The sequence below is a fragment of the Somniosus microcephalus genome, chromosome 6 (genome assembly GCF_052327205.1).
Source record: "Somniosus microcephalus isolate GS21.2 chromosome 6, FLI_Smic_1.0, whole genome shotgun sequence".
In the NCBI taxonomy this organism is placed as follows: domain Eukaryota; kingdom Metazoa; phylum Chordata; class Chondrichthyes; order Squaliformes; family Somniosidae; genus Somniosus; species Somniosus microcephalus.
In genome coordinates, this window is record NC_140992.1 from 206,890,133 (window position 1) to 206,905,543 (window position 15,411).

Here is a 15,411-nt window from a genome sequence, read left to right on the forward strand (position 1 = left end):
GCTCGATACTCTTTTCTCTTACCGCTCAGGTGTAGCAGCAACTCTTTCAACCTTAGAAGCCATGCAACTGCTTTCCTCAACTGGTGCCATCCTGAGAAATGGTTAACAAGCTTGTTCACTGTGTCAAAGTTCTCTTTCGTAGTTATGAGATTTGCTGTGACTGATCTCTTGACTTCGACGTCGTCTTCAGCAATCTGACTTGGCATATCTGGTCTTTCTGGCCATGATGTTTCTGTTTCCAGCAGATAACTTGGGCCTTGTATCCAAGTTTCACTCCTCATGAAGTTTTCAGCCTTCAATCCCCGTGAGGCTTGATCTGCTGGGTTTAATGAGGTGTTTACATACCTCCACTGAGATGGTTGTGTAGCTTCTCTAATGGATGAAATTCTGTTTGCTACGAAGGTCTTGAAGCGTATCTTCTCATTTTCTATATACTTCAGCACCGTCGTGCTATCCGTCCAGAAGACAGATTCTTCTAGTGGGAGCTGTAACTCTTTCCGCATCACCTTGTCAACTTTAACTGCAACAACCGCTGCCGTCAACTCCAGTCTCGGGATGGTGACCTGCTTCAGTGGGGCCACCCTGGATTTCCCCATGAGGAAGGCACAATGTTTCTGGCCCTGTTGATTTGTCAGCAAGAGGTAAGTAGCCGTGCCATAGCCGTCCTCACTGGCGTCCGAGAAATGATGTAGTTGAGCCATCTTTGTAACTCCAAAACTCACAGGCTTGATGCATCTACTGACGTTGAAGCTAGAAAGTTGTTGCAAATCTGTCAACCGTCTGAGCCATCTCTGAGCTTGACCTTCTGGGATATCTTCATCCTATCCTCTCTTGTCTCTACACAGCTCTCGTAGGATCAGCTTCACCGGCAGAATGAGTGGTGCCAGGAATCCAAGAGGGTCGTAGATGGAACTGACCACGGAGAGAATCCCTCATCTTGTGGATGGTCTTTCATTCACCATTGTTCTGAAGTTGAATGTGTCTGACTCAATGCACCATTGTACACCAAGAGCTCTCTCGATAGGAAGGACATCGTGGCTCAGGTCCAGATCTTTGACTTCAGTGGCTCTTTCCTTTTCTGGGATAGAAGCTAGAACTGCTCTGCTGTTGCTTATCCACTTAGTCAGATGGAATCCTCCATTCGAACACAGAGTTCTAAGGTCTCTTGACAGTGCAATGGCATCGTCTTCTGTTGACACGGACTTCAGACAGTCATCAACGTAAAAGTTTCTGAAGATTGTCTCCACAGCCTCTGATGGTGCTTTGCCTTTGCCATCTTCTGCAGTTTTTCTGAGAGCGTAGCTTGCACAGCTGGGAGATGATGTGGCTCCGAACAAGTGTACAGCCATTCTACATTCCACCATAGCTTGACTAACGTCGCCATCTGGCCACCAAAGGAAACGCAGAAGATCAGTATCTTCGTCAGGGATTCTGACTTGGTAGAACATTGATTCTATGTCTGCCATCATGGCAACGAGCTCTTGTCTAAACCTCGTCAAGACGCCAATGAGGGTATTAGTAAGATCAGGACCTTGAAGCAGCTGGTCATTCAGTGAAGTTCCTCTGAATGAGGTGGCGCAGTCAAACACTACATGGATCTTTTTCTTCTTTGGGTGATACACCCCGTGATGAGGAATGTACCAGACCCTTCCATCTTCTCTGTTCAATTGTTCCTCGGGCACTTTTACAGCATAGCCTTTCGCTATGATGTTTCTCATGAAGCCTTTGTAGTCTTCGTGAAAGTCGGGGTTCTTGTTCAGCTTTCTCTTTAGACTGATAGTGCGCTGCTCTGCTATGCAGTGATTGTTCAGCATCTTCGCGGTCTGTCTTCTCAGTGGCAAACCAATGTGATAGTGGCCATCAATGAACTGTGTAGACCTTGTCATCAAATCCATGAACTGATGGTCTTCTTGTGACATCTCTGTCTTTTCCTCACAGTTGCGTTCGGAGAAGCCTGCGTTGAACTGCTGTATCAACAGCTCTTCAATGCTTGCGATAGAGATGCGATTAACTGTGACATTTTGTCGTTCCTCCTTGTTCGACTTGTTGCCATCATCTCTCCTTACCGGTCCATTGACTACCCATCCAAGGGCTGTCCTGACTGCGTAGGGTCCGTCATCCTTGCTGTTTATCACCTGCCATGATTCCATAGTTTTGTAGGCATTGGTTCCAATTAATAGGCCAATTTCTGCTTCAATATATGGGAGACGCACCTTTTCCAGGTAAGGCAATCTCTCCACATCCTTCTGCAGGGCTAAGTTCCCTATTCTAACAGGAATCTCCCTCTGTGTGAAAACGTTAGGCAGGTCTATGAAGTCCTTCTCTTCAAGTCCACACACTTCTAAGTCTGACAGGATATAACTTTGCATTGACTTCTCATGACCCATGGTGCGTAATAGGATTTCTGTTCTTCTGCCTCTAACGTTCAGCTGTCGCATGAGTGATTCTGTGCAGAACGTTGCTGAACTACCTGGATCCATGAAGGCGTAAGTCTCCACAAACTTCTCACTCCTCTTAGACTTGATCTTTAAAGGTACGATGGCAAGAATACAATCACTGTCACCGGCCCCAGTGAATCCACAAGTCTCTGGTCCAGCGACACCAGAGCACTTGAAACAACCTTCTCGTCGGTATTGTTTTCTTCACTCTTCTTAGAGACTTGTTCTTCTTTGTGGATATGCAGCAGACTGGGATGTTTCCGAGTGCACTCTCTGCATGTTGTTCTTTGCTTACAGTTTCTACTCAGGTGCCCCTGAGAGAGACAGCCAAAACATAGGCCACTGTACTTCAGAAATTCGATTCTGTCTTTATGTGGCTGTGCTTTGATGTCACTGCAGAAATCCAATGTATGATTCTTCTGGCAGAATAAACATGGTTTCTGAAAGGCATTAGCAGGCGAAACTGTGCTGCTCTTTTTGGGAGATGAGTTCTGAGACTTTTCTTCCCCAGCCTGAGTGACGGTAGTTGCAAAGCTGCTTCCCCTGGAACCACCTTTCCTGAGAGTCTTTGATTCAGCAGGCTTGGCTTTCACTCTTCCATCAGTAGTCGGGCTGACATCCTGGATGTTTCCAAACAATGGGTCCCTAGCAATTTTAGCCTGTTTGTCTATGAAATTCACTAAGTCTGCAAACCTGGCTCTACCTTTCCGTCTCTCCATTATCTCAAAGGCTGTTCTTCTCCATTGTTCTCTCATCCTGTAAGGAAGCTTAGAGATGATGATTCTCACAGTCATAGGATTGTCCATCTCTTCCATGAATTCAACATCCTCCATGGTGTTGCGACATCCTATGAGAAAAAGAACATATGTGTTCAGTGCCTCCCCGTCCTCCAATCTGATCTGTGGCCACTTGGTAGCCTTTTCAATATATGCAGTGGCTATCTTCAGCTCATTACCATAGTGCTCCTGCAGCAACTTCCTGGCTTCTATGTATCACCGGTCCAGTCTCATGTGTTCACAGCTTCTGACCAGGTCTTGTGGTTTACCACTGGTGTACTGCCCCAGGTAGTACAACTTATCACTGCTGCTCTCTGTTTTGGAGTCAATGGCTTGTTCGAAGGATCTGATGAAGGGCTTATACTTGAGTGGGTTGCCTTGGAACACTGGTATGTGTCTTTGAGGGAGTCGAAACAGATTCTGTTGTTTTACAAGCATCTCTGTAATTTCGTTCTGACGTTGCATCACTCGGTATAGGCTTCTCCCTGTGTCTTCAGGCCTCTGGTGGTCATCAGCAGGGTCTAGTCTAGACCGTCTGACGTCTGGGGTAGCATCACGTGCTCCTGTTAGTGGAGAGGCCTCTCTTCCACGCTGTAATGCCAGGAGATGGCCTTCAGACTCTCTTTTAACTCTTGAAGGTGCCCTGGATCCAACTCTGTGTGACAACATTGACTGGCAGTATTCGTTCATGCCATCCTGTGAGCCTTCATAATCTTCAGACACACTCAACCTGGCATCTGAGACCGCAATAGCTGTTTTTAGCTCCAGCTGTTCTTTCTTTGCCTGCACTTGGGCCTGTTGGGCCTGCAGTTGGGCCTGTTGGGCCTGCAGTTGGGCCTGCAGTTGGGCCTCTTCCCGTTCAAGAGCTTGCTTCTCCACTAAAGATGCTGTGCGCGCCATCAACGCTGCCCGTTCAACCTCCTCTCTCATGCGTCGCGACGAGCATGTGGTAGAAGCGACTGACCTGTGTCCAGAAACAGAGCTACCTTCTTTTCGATTTTTGCTCAGTCTGGCTGAAGTCTCTGAAATGCTATCATCTGGTCTGACTTCATCGTCATCTTTATCTTTCTCTGCTGTATCAGCATCTTGATGAATCTTTAACATCCACTGTTCTGTGGCCTTGACATAGTCCTTAATGCTGGATGATTTAAGATCAAACCAGTTGTGCTGATCAGCGTTTCCCTCTTCTTCAGACAGAAGTGCTAATACATCTTCATTGAGTACATTAAATTCTTCATGCAACTTGGAGAAATCATAATGCATTATGTCTTCAACTTTCTTAATGTTAGCATTATCTTTCATGAGACAATCAATTATCTTCATTTTTCCAGTTATCTGAGCTAATTTAGCCCTCCTTGCACCTATTCTTCTATGTAACTTCTCTTCCATTGCCTTTGGGGTGAGCTTTACTTCCCTCTTTTGGCCAACAATCCTTCTGGCTGGGGGAAGCTCCTCACGGCTCCATAAGGCCTCGGCCATTTTACCCGCAGCTCTTATTTAGCTTCTCAATAGAATGAACAAGGCAAGTAACAGTCACTGTACCTTCGCTTTCTTATATTGTCGTCTGGCTCCGTGACCATTCATGTATACGTTCGCCGACAATTCCGTCCTTTCCTTCTTAGGGAGCTAGTTTTTGACTAATGTAGTGGCACTTCATAATTTCCAAACATGCAGCCACTGAGCTTTGAGGCTTTTAACAACGAGTAGACGCGTGTCGAAATAAAACGTTCTAAAACGTAACTTTGTCTTTAAACTGTTTACTGTAACACCTTACAAACAGAATTACAAAGCAAAACACGTTTAAACGAACACGGTCAAAAACTGTATTGCTCCAGCCCTCAAAGCCTTTACCTTCTCTCTAACCTCATGGAGCTTGAACTGTAAAATGGCTGGATACCATGTGACAAGCTTAAGGACTGTACCATTGTAGCAAGAATAAAGGGGGTGTCTCAGACTATACTACTGGAACAAGAAAATAGGGGGTTTCTCAATACAATAAGTCAGTCAGGTAAATTAACTGTATTATACTATTTAACCAATATTTTAAAGTATTTTCTTTCTTAAACTTTCATGACTCTTACAGTACTGGTGCCATTCCAATCTTTTGAAGTATTTAATTTGCCTAGCACGAGTTTAATTTACGGATTCTAGAAAGAAATAGGGCCATAAATACCTGCCATCTCTCTTCATCATTTCAATCAGTTGTAATTGCTTATCCTTTAATTTGTTGATTAGATAACTGTTACACAGGGTTCAAAGTGCACACCATGGATCAATACAACAGCCATCCCTGTGCCTCAAAGCTTACAGCAACCTTGGCCCTGACCAACTTCTGGTTTCTTTCCTAGCTCACATTCATTTCTGCCACTAATGATTTTATTGTTTTAAGTTTATAAATATATGCCCAGATGAAACTGAGGGATAAATGCACTTTTGTGGTGTGTTATTCAGCCTTAGAGACCAGTTGTGGGCCTTGATCTACATGGTTAGCTTATCTCAGCTGGAACAGTGGTGGCGGCATTACATTATATCCTTCTGTGAGGGAGGGGAGAAAAACCAGCCAGGGTCCCCACTCCTGATCCCCTGCTGCAAAGAATGCACATCAAAAGCGCTTGGATTGGGCCTGTCACAGTTAAACAGCCTGCTATCACCCGGTGCTTAGTTCCACGTAAAGAACGGCTGGTTGAATGAGGTACTGGAGGATTGCTGCTATATCTAGAACTAAATCCCATCACGAGACATTGCTTTCAGGAAGGGAGAAAGTTGGAATAAAAAAAGTTTCTACTTTTTTTTGACTAAACTCTTTACTAAACTTCTTTACTTTACTAAACGATGTCATCACTTAACTGAAATGAATTGCTCAAATGATTTCTCTTACTATAGGTTGTGACAGTCCAACCATTCAACCTGCTGTCACAGGCTATGCAAAAATCACAAATGGTGAGGAGGCAGTTTTAGGGCCAAGGCTCTGGCAGGTCTCTCTTCATTCAGGTATATCAATATTAATCTTATATGTTTAAAGAATTTTGTTAATAAAATTCTCCTTTATCAGTGTGACTATCAAAGCATTTTAGAGAAGTACGCCAAAGTATGACACAAGGATATAATCACAATTTCATTTGTTCTAAGAAACTTGGTGATAAAAATATATTTGTAATTATTTATAATAATATAAGACTTGGTTTAATTCATTCCAGTGAATCATACACTTAGTATTCAATACACACTAAAGCTACATTCTCACTTGAAGCAAACTCCCCAATTCACTCTATTCCTGTGTTGATTCCGGAGATGAAGGGGTTATCTTTTGAAGAAAGGTTGAGCAGGTTGGGCCTATACTCATTGGAGTTTAGAAGAATGAGAGGGGATCTTATTGAAACATATAAGATTCTGAAGGGGCTTGACAGGGTAGATGCAGAGAGGATGTTTCCCCTCGTGGGGGAATCTAGAACTAGGAGGCATAGTTTCAGAATAAGGGGCCACCCTTTTAAATCGGAAATGAGGAGGAATTTCTTCTCTCAGAGGATCGTGAATCTTTGGAATTCTCTTCCCCAGAGAGCTGTGGAGGCTGGGTCATTGATGAATATATTCAAGGTGGAGATAGACAGATTTTTGAATGATAAGGGAGTCAAGGGTTATGGGGAGCGGGCAGGGAAGTGGAGTTGAGCCCAAGATCAGATCAGCCATGATCTTATTGAATGGCGGAGCAGGCTTGCGGGGCCAAATGACCTACTCCTGCTCCTACATCTTATGTTCTTATGTTCTTAGTTGAAGAGAAAACCTTTTTTATAATAATTTTATAAACTGCCTCTCATACAGGTATGATACTATAAACAGAATAAACTGCATGTTTCTATAATTGTTAATGTAAAATTTATCAGTAGATTGTTAATATTTCGTTTTGCTAGCCTGAGAATTTTTCTTTGCTGTAGGATAGTGTTGCTTTTCATTTCTGCAATTGTTCTTTAATTAATGCTTCACACTATGGTGTGATATGAATATTGCTGCAATATCAAACCATGTAACTGTATGACACTCAGTAATATACAATTCCTCTAATACAAGCCATTATATCTTTTATTTTGTCTGAAGCAAGACCAGATATCACATGGTCCTTGGTGCCCATAACAGAAGCTCCTCAGATGAACCAATTCAGATTAAGGCCATTACCATGGGATCATAGAATCATAGAATGATTACAGCACGGAGGAAGGCCATTCGGCCTGTCGAGCCCGTGCCGGCTCTCTGCAAGAGCACTTCAGCTAGTCCCACTCCCCCACCCTTTCCCCGTAGCCCTGCAAATTTCTTTCCCTTCAGATACTTATCCAACTCCCTTTTGAAAGCCGTGATTGAATCTGCCTCCACCACCCTTTCAGGCAGAGCATTCCAGGTCCTAACCACTCGCTGCGTAAAAAAGTTTTTCTTACGTCACCTTTGGTTCTCTGCCAATCACCTTAAATCTGTATCCTCTGGTTCTCCACCCTTCTGCCAATGGGAACAGCTTCTCTGTATCAACTCTGTCCAGACCCCTCATGATTTTGAACACCTCTATCAAATCTCCTCTCAATCTTCTCTGCTCCAAGGTCTTAATGTATTATTCTCAAAGAGGTCTTCAATTGGGATTTAATTCAAATTCTACAATCTGGACCAACTGGGTCGGAAACACAACATGGACTCCCTTTAGCTGTGATTTGGGATTACAGTCAAATACACTAATGATGTGATGGAATTTACGAGGATAATTTCTTGCTCTACATTCTGTGGCAGTTTGAAGCACTGCTTGGGCTGTAGAATAGTTCAGTTACCAGCAGTGTAATGATCATTTCACATTGTATCATGGAAGGTGGTTTCAACGCCAGTCTCAGAAGAGAATGCCAAATGCGCAAAGTCTACAGCATTTACATTCTCTACATCATCAACCCTTGGTGTCTGGGACTTTTCTCTTTCTCATCTGTTACAGGTCTTCACTCATCCTGGATGGAACTGGCAATCAATGAACAATGACATCACTCGGCTGAAACTCTCATCTCCTGCTGCACTCACCAATCGATTGCCTCCCGTTTGCTTGCCTGGCACAAACACTGATGTCCCAGAGTCCATGAAGGTTACGGCAAGACCCACTATAAAGGTTTGACACTTTAAAAGAAAGAATTGCATTTATATAGCACCTTTCACAACCTCAGGACATCCCAAAGCACTTTACAACCAACAAAGTACATTTGAAGTGTAGTCACTGTTGTAGTGTAGGAAACGTGGCAGCCAATTTGTGCACAGCAAGCTCCCACAATCAGCAATGGAATAAATAACCAGGTCATTTGTTTTAGGTGTTGGTTGAGGGATAAATATTGGCCAGGGCACCGGTAATACAACTCCACTCTTCATTGAATAGTGCCTTGGGATCTTTAACATCCAGCTGAGAGGACAGATGGGGCCTTGGTTTAATGTCTCATCCAAAAGATGCCACCTTAGACAATGCAGCTCTCCTTCAGTACGGCACTGAAGTGCCAGGTTAGATTATGTGCTCAGGTCTCTGAAGTGGGACATAAACCCACAACCTTGCAACTCAGAGGTGAGAGAGCGACCACTGAGCCATACTTTTAAGTTTGAAGCAATGGGAAAACTGACAGAACACTAGGGAACAACTCCCAAATCCCAAACACAAAGTAGGAGTGAAAATGAATAAAAAGTTCTGTATTTTTGTTTCCTATGAGAAACCGACAGTTTAGGTCATCACTAAGGTTGGAAAGAGTAGAACAGATGTGGTATAACAAAATATAGGCTGGAATTTTCCGGGGTCCGTGTGGGTGCGATCGGAGGTGGGTCGGGTGGGAAATTTGAAATATGTTGAAGCGAGTTGCCAACCCGCCGTCATCCCACCCCCTTGCGCCTTTCCCTCGGGCGTGTTTGCTGCCGTGGCAGCGGCCCAACCGGCAGAGGCGGGTGACCTAATTCAAATCATTAAAAGGTACTTGTCAGACCCTTAAGCATCTTTTTAACCCTACCTTTCAAATTTCCCTGGATGGCCACGGGATTCTCGCAGCTCAGGAACCATATCTGTCAACCTGAGGTGGGAGTTGAGTGGCCATTGATCCAGCTGATTAGTTGACAGTATGAAATGTACTATAAAAGCTCCCACCTCACAGCTGATCACTTTCCTTAGGCAGAAGCTGTTGCTGACTACAGTCCCAGCAGAGATTTAGCTTTCTAGAGGCTGCAAGTGTTTCCAGCAAAGTTGCCATCCAGTCTCACCTCATTGGTACAACCTATCACACCATTGACAGATTGCTTCTGTCATCTTTTCTTGGCCTGCCATCTATTCCATCAGCATGGGTGCCATTTTTACTGTCTCACCTTGGTCCTCAGAATTGGACTATGATGAGCCCCAACACCAGCAGCACCAGGCACACCAGCAGCACCAACAACAGCACCTCCAACCTTCTCCTCAACCACCAGATGCTGCACAGGACAGAGGGCATCAGCACAGGGCTGGACTGCGACAGAGGCGATACCCCCAACACAGAATATACAGACAGAGGATGAGCTTCCTCAACATGACTGAGCAACAGTGCCAAAGGAGGCTCAGGCTATCATGCCAGGTTGTCACAGACATTTGCAGATTGCTGGAGTAAGACCTGCAGCCCAGAGGAGCGGGTGGACATGCCTTACCAGTGGCTGTCAACGTCACCAGCGCCCTCAACTTCTTCACATCAGGCTCCTTCCAGGGATCTGCAGCAGACATTGGTGGCATCTCGCAGTCAGTCGCCCACAGATGCATCACACAGGTCACCGATGCCCTTTTTGACAAGTCAGCCAATTATATCAACATTGCCACTGATGAAACCAGTGTTACTGAGTGGGCGCCCGGCTTTGCCACTCTGACTGGCTTCCCACGGGTGCTGGGCATCATCGTCTGCACACGTGTGGCCATCAGGGCACTCCATCATAACCCACTGTGCAGCTGGTCTGCAACCATAGGAAGATCATCATGCATGTGTGTTCCAAATTCTCTGGCAGCTGCCATGACTCTTTCATCCTTCGCCAGTCCACCCTCCCTCAGCTCTTCACGCCTCCAAACAGACTTTCTGACTGGCTGCTTGGAGACAAGGGCTATCCACTGAAGACATGGCTCATGACATCCTTGAGGAGGCCAAGTACTGAGTCCGAGGAGAGATATAATGAAAGCCACATTTCCACCAGATGTGTCATAGAGCAGACAATAGGCATGCTGAAAATGCGCTTCAGATGCCTTGACAGATCTGAAGGAGCCCTTCAGTATGCACCAGCCAGTGTCTCCAGAATCGTCATGGTCTGCTATGTCCTGCACAACATAGCGCAGCAGCGAGGATTAGCGCTGCATGAGGAGGAAGGAACTGAGCGCACAGCCTCTTTGGAGGAGGAGGAGGAGAATGAGCATCAGCTGGAAGATGATGAGAAGGAGGAGCTGGAGGAACAGGCAGCCAGATCCCACCAGCACCCGAGCACATTGCTGCCTGGGAGGCCAGGGATGGGCTCATCATGGCCAGATTTATTTAACTTTACACAGTACACCCTGGCTGCCACATGCTGCGCCAGGTTGGCACCACCCCACAGCAACACTATTAAGGATCCCTACAATGACCAATCCATTCCTTTCATACTGACCACCATTGCTGGAGGTACCGTTAAGTCTCACCAGTCACTGTAACTCACTAAGCCACTTCCAAAGGTGCACACAAATTTTTCAAAGACCGGAAAGTGGTGAAAATAAAGATTTTCATGTTTGACAGCACATTAACCGAAACTTTACATAGATATTGAATAGAACACTCAAGTAGCTAGCGTTGTGAATCTACTTACATGTCACCTTTCACTTACGCGTGCTTCTACGAGGTGCTACACCTGTGGCTTCAGCAGAGGTAGTGGCAGCCTGCTGTGACTACTTAGACACTCTTGGCGGACATTCTCTGGGTTTTGGAGCCTGTGATGGCCTTGCCAAAGTCTGCTCCTCCTGCGACTGTGCAGCGGCACACTTGGCCATCGCTGTCAGAGGAGGATTCTGGAGCTCTGACTGAGGGGGTGACAACGGGGTAGAAGTGTGAGCACTTTGAGAGGAGCCCCCACTTCCATGTCCCATCATCTCACCATCATCCCTCTCATGGGCCACCCGCACTTCCCTGCTAGCAAGGAGCTGGAGACCACCTTGCTGCACATCAGTGGGGCCATGAGGGCCCAAGTCTACGCTGACATCCCTTCTAGACAGGAGGTCTATGGGCCTTTGCCATCTATTCTGCATAGATACCATGTGTTACTGTGATTGGAGCATATAGGTGGCCATCCTATCCATGGAATAGCCTACAGTCGCCATCGCCTACGACACGGTGGTGCTCATGTTGGAGATGGAGTCTTCCATTCTCTGCACATTTGCAGACATCACGCTCACAAAACCTGTCAAAGCCTCCTGCACTTCTTGTTGCCCCTCCAGGATCGCCCTCTTTCTGGATGACCCCTGAGGCTCAGCGTCTGCATGCAGCTGAGCAGAGCTGGGAGCATCCTGCGCCCTCCGGCGAGGAGTCTCCACTGCTGTCCCTGTCTCCACCATCTCCTCTTGCTCACTTGTGAGGTGTGAGACACCAGGTAACAATACTACTCTATCTTGTGTGGCACCCATCGAGGTGTGCGTATCTGCGTTGGTGCTGGGTGCGCTTATGTCTGGTGACGGTACACCCTAAGAGGCTGGAGGCTCCTCTTCCTCCTGGGGGGGGGCGGGGGGTGCTCTTGATAGACCTGTGGGAGAGTAAAGAGATGAGTTAGATATGTCATATGAAGAATGAGTACAGATACCATTATGCAAATGGTGACCATTCAATGGCTGATGACATCAGTCCCCATATGAGTGACTGATGTATGCCATGTAGCTGTACGATATGTAATTCTGTCACCAGGTTGCTGAGATGTCCCCCTCTCTCCGTCTCAGCTGCTCGCGGACTCCAGATACTTCTAAGGCAGCCTCCTCTGCTGTTGTAAGGGTGGCAAATGATGGAGGGCCACCGCCGGTTCTCTCCCTTTCCCACTTATTTTGGGTTCTCTTTTCCTGCAAGGAGGGAACGAAGCGAAGGTTGAGTGAGAGTGATGGAATAAGTGTAAGGAATGGATGGATTACAGCTTGAGAGGGAGACTATGATGGAGTGGGGTGGCAATGCCAAGTGGCTTCCTTGTGTATTGTTAGTTGGTATGATTGCATTAGGATGAGGGTGAGTGTGAGGGGTGGCTAGTCAGATGGGGATGTGATAATGTAGATAGAGAGGGATGGGTGGACGTGCAAGGTATGTTGGAGTAGGGTTGGGAAGACAGAGTAATGGGGATGTGATGAGAGGCACAGCAGGATGAAGTTGAGTGTGGCTTTGTACTCACCTTTCCTGATCTAATGAAATCATTGAAATGCTTCCGGCACTCCAACCAGGCCCTCCTGACCTCATCCCTGCTGTTAACCTCCTCTGAAATTTGGAGCCAGGCTCTTTTTGTCTCCTGGGAGGTCTCTGCCGCCCATTCAAAGGGAAGAGGACCTCCCTGCGTGCACTGATTCCCTCCACAAGCATATGGAGGGAGTCATTGGAGAACCTGGATGCAACCCTCTGTCTCTGTGCAGACATCTAGGGAACTGTATGCAGCAGTCAATTTGTCCAGTGTGTTGCACACTCGTAGATGAACCTTCAACTGCAATGTGGCCATGGCTCCTTTAAATATCCCGGCTGAAAACGCGTCATGGAAGACATCATCAGACCCGCACCATTTAATAGGGCCGGGTAACTCGCAGGGCAGGCTTAATAGGCCCCATTAGCGCAAAGTTGATTTCTGAAGCAGGATGGAAAGCAACAACGGGGTCGCGACCCGCCATGGCAACTGACTGCACCCGACCCGCACAGTTAAAGAAAATTCCGGCCACAGTGGTTGGCTGATACCAAGATTGTGTTGTAAAGACCTGCAGATCGTAGGAAGAGGGGAAGGCTGAAAGAAATGAGGAGTTCCACTGTTTCGAGGTTCTGGGAAACAATAACTGAAAATGTCAATGTTGGTGGGGGTATAAAATGGGCGATACTGAATCTGCCGCTTGTTATACACCCCACCTAATATTCCTCTCTTATTGACTATTACTTAAAATAAAGCATGTTTGCAAATATTTCTTTTTTCTAGCAATTTTTGTTTTGTGGTGCAATGGGTGAATTTGAATATCCATTAAAATGGGAGATATAGGACGAGGTTTAAAATAAACTGTGAGGAATTGTGTTCATATTTCCTGGATGACCAAAGGGTTACGATTAGTACTCTGACTTACTTCACTGGGTTGAATTGAATTTGATCCAGTGCACGACAAAAAAGTTGCCAAGGAATAATTCTTTAGAGTATGCTCAGCACATGAGTTCAGAGTGAATTCCTGCTTCCCTCCTCCTTCCCTCCTCTTGGTGCTCCCACCAAAGGAAAGGTAAGAGAGAGTGAAACACTCAGAAACCAATGGAACATGATTTGAGATATGTTGAAGATATAGGGAGGAGTGTTGAGTGGTGAAGGTCCTTAGAAGAAAGTGTCATCAATAAGATAATGTGGGAGACTTTGGCGAGGCTAAATTGTAGTATGGCTCCTGATCTGTCTGGACATTTGAATCCCTGTGGTGTGTCTGATGCTGACTCTCACAAACACATGCACCTCATTGTGCCTGTGCTCAGTAGGCGCACGTGGCTTCTGCAGAGGTGTCACGAGCTAGGGCTGCAGAAGGCTACCTTGGTCTCTTAGGAGCTCACCTTGCATTTTTCTTAATGGATCAACTAGAATCATAAAATCATAGAAAAATTATGACACAGAAGGAGGCCATTCAGCCCATCGTGTCTGTGCCGGTCGGAAAAGAGCTACCCAGCCTAGTTCCACCTTCCAGCACTAGGTCCGTAGCCCTGTAGGTTATGGCTCTTCAAGTGTATATCCAAGTACTTTTTAAATGATGTAAATGAGATCAGGCAGTGAGTTCCAAATCCCCACCACCTTCTGGGTGAAAATTATTTTCCTTTATCTTCCAATTTTTTTCCTCATCTCCCCTCTAATCCTTTTACCAACTACTTTAAATCTATGCCCCCTGGTTCTTGACCCCGCTGCTAAGGGAAATAGGTCTTTCCTATCTGCTCTAGCTGGGCCCCTCATAATTTTATACATCTCAATTAAATCTCCCCTCAGCCTCCTCTGTTCCAAGGAAAACAACCCCAGCCTATCCAATCTTTCCTCATAGCTAAAGTTTTCCAGTCCTGGCAACATCCTCGTAAATCTCCTCTGCACCCTCTCCAGTTCAATCACATCCTTCCTGTAATATGGTGACCAGAACTGCACGCAGTACTCCAGCTGTGGCCTAACCAGTGTTGTATACAGTTCTAGAATAACTTCCCTGCTCTTATATTCTATGCCTCGGCTAATAAAGGAAAGCATTCCATATGCCTTTTTAACTATTTTATTGACCTGCCCTGCTACCTTTCAGGATCTGTGGACATACACTCCAAGGTCCCTCTGTTCCTCCACACCTCTCAGTAACCTCCCATTAATTGTGTTTTCTCTTGCTTTGTTACCCCTCCCCAAATCCATTACCTCACATTTTTTCGGATTGAATTCCATTTGCCACTTTTCTGCCCAACAGACCAGTTCATCGATATCTTCCTGCAGTCTAAAGCTTTCCTCCTCACTGTCAACCACTCGGCCAATTTTTGTATCATCTGCAAATTTCTTTATCATGCCCCCTAGATTTAAGTCTAAATCATTAATATATACTACAAAAAGTAAGGGACTGAGTACTGAGCCCTGTGGAACCCTCACTGGAAACAGCCATCCAGTCACAAAAACTCCCCTCAACCATTACCCTTTGCTTCCTGCCACTGAGCCAATTTTGGATTCAATTTGCCACTCTCCCTTGGATCCCATGGGCTTTTACTTTTTTGATCAGCCTGCCATGTGGGACCTTGTCAAAAGCCTTGCTAAAATCCATGCAGACTACATCAAACGCACTGCCCTCATCAACCCTCCTTGTTACCTCCTCAAAGAATTCAATCAAGTTAGTCAGACAAGACCTTCCCTTAACAAAACCATGCTGACTGCCCTTGACTAATGGGGGCAGAGTGAATTGACTTAAAGTAAAGGCATCATTACTGTTGCCCAGGAAGCAGCCATTGACCAGCATCATCCTGTGC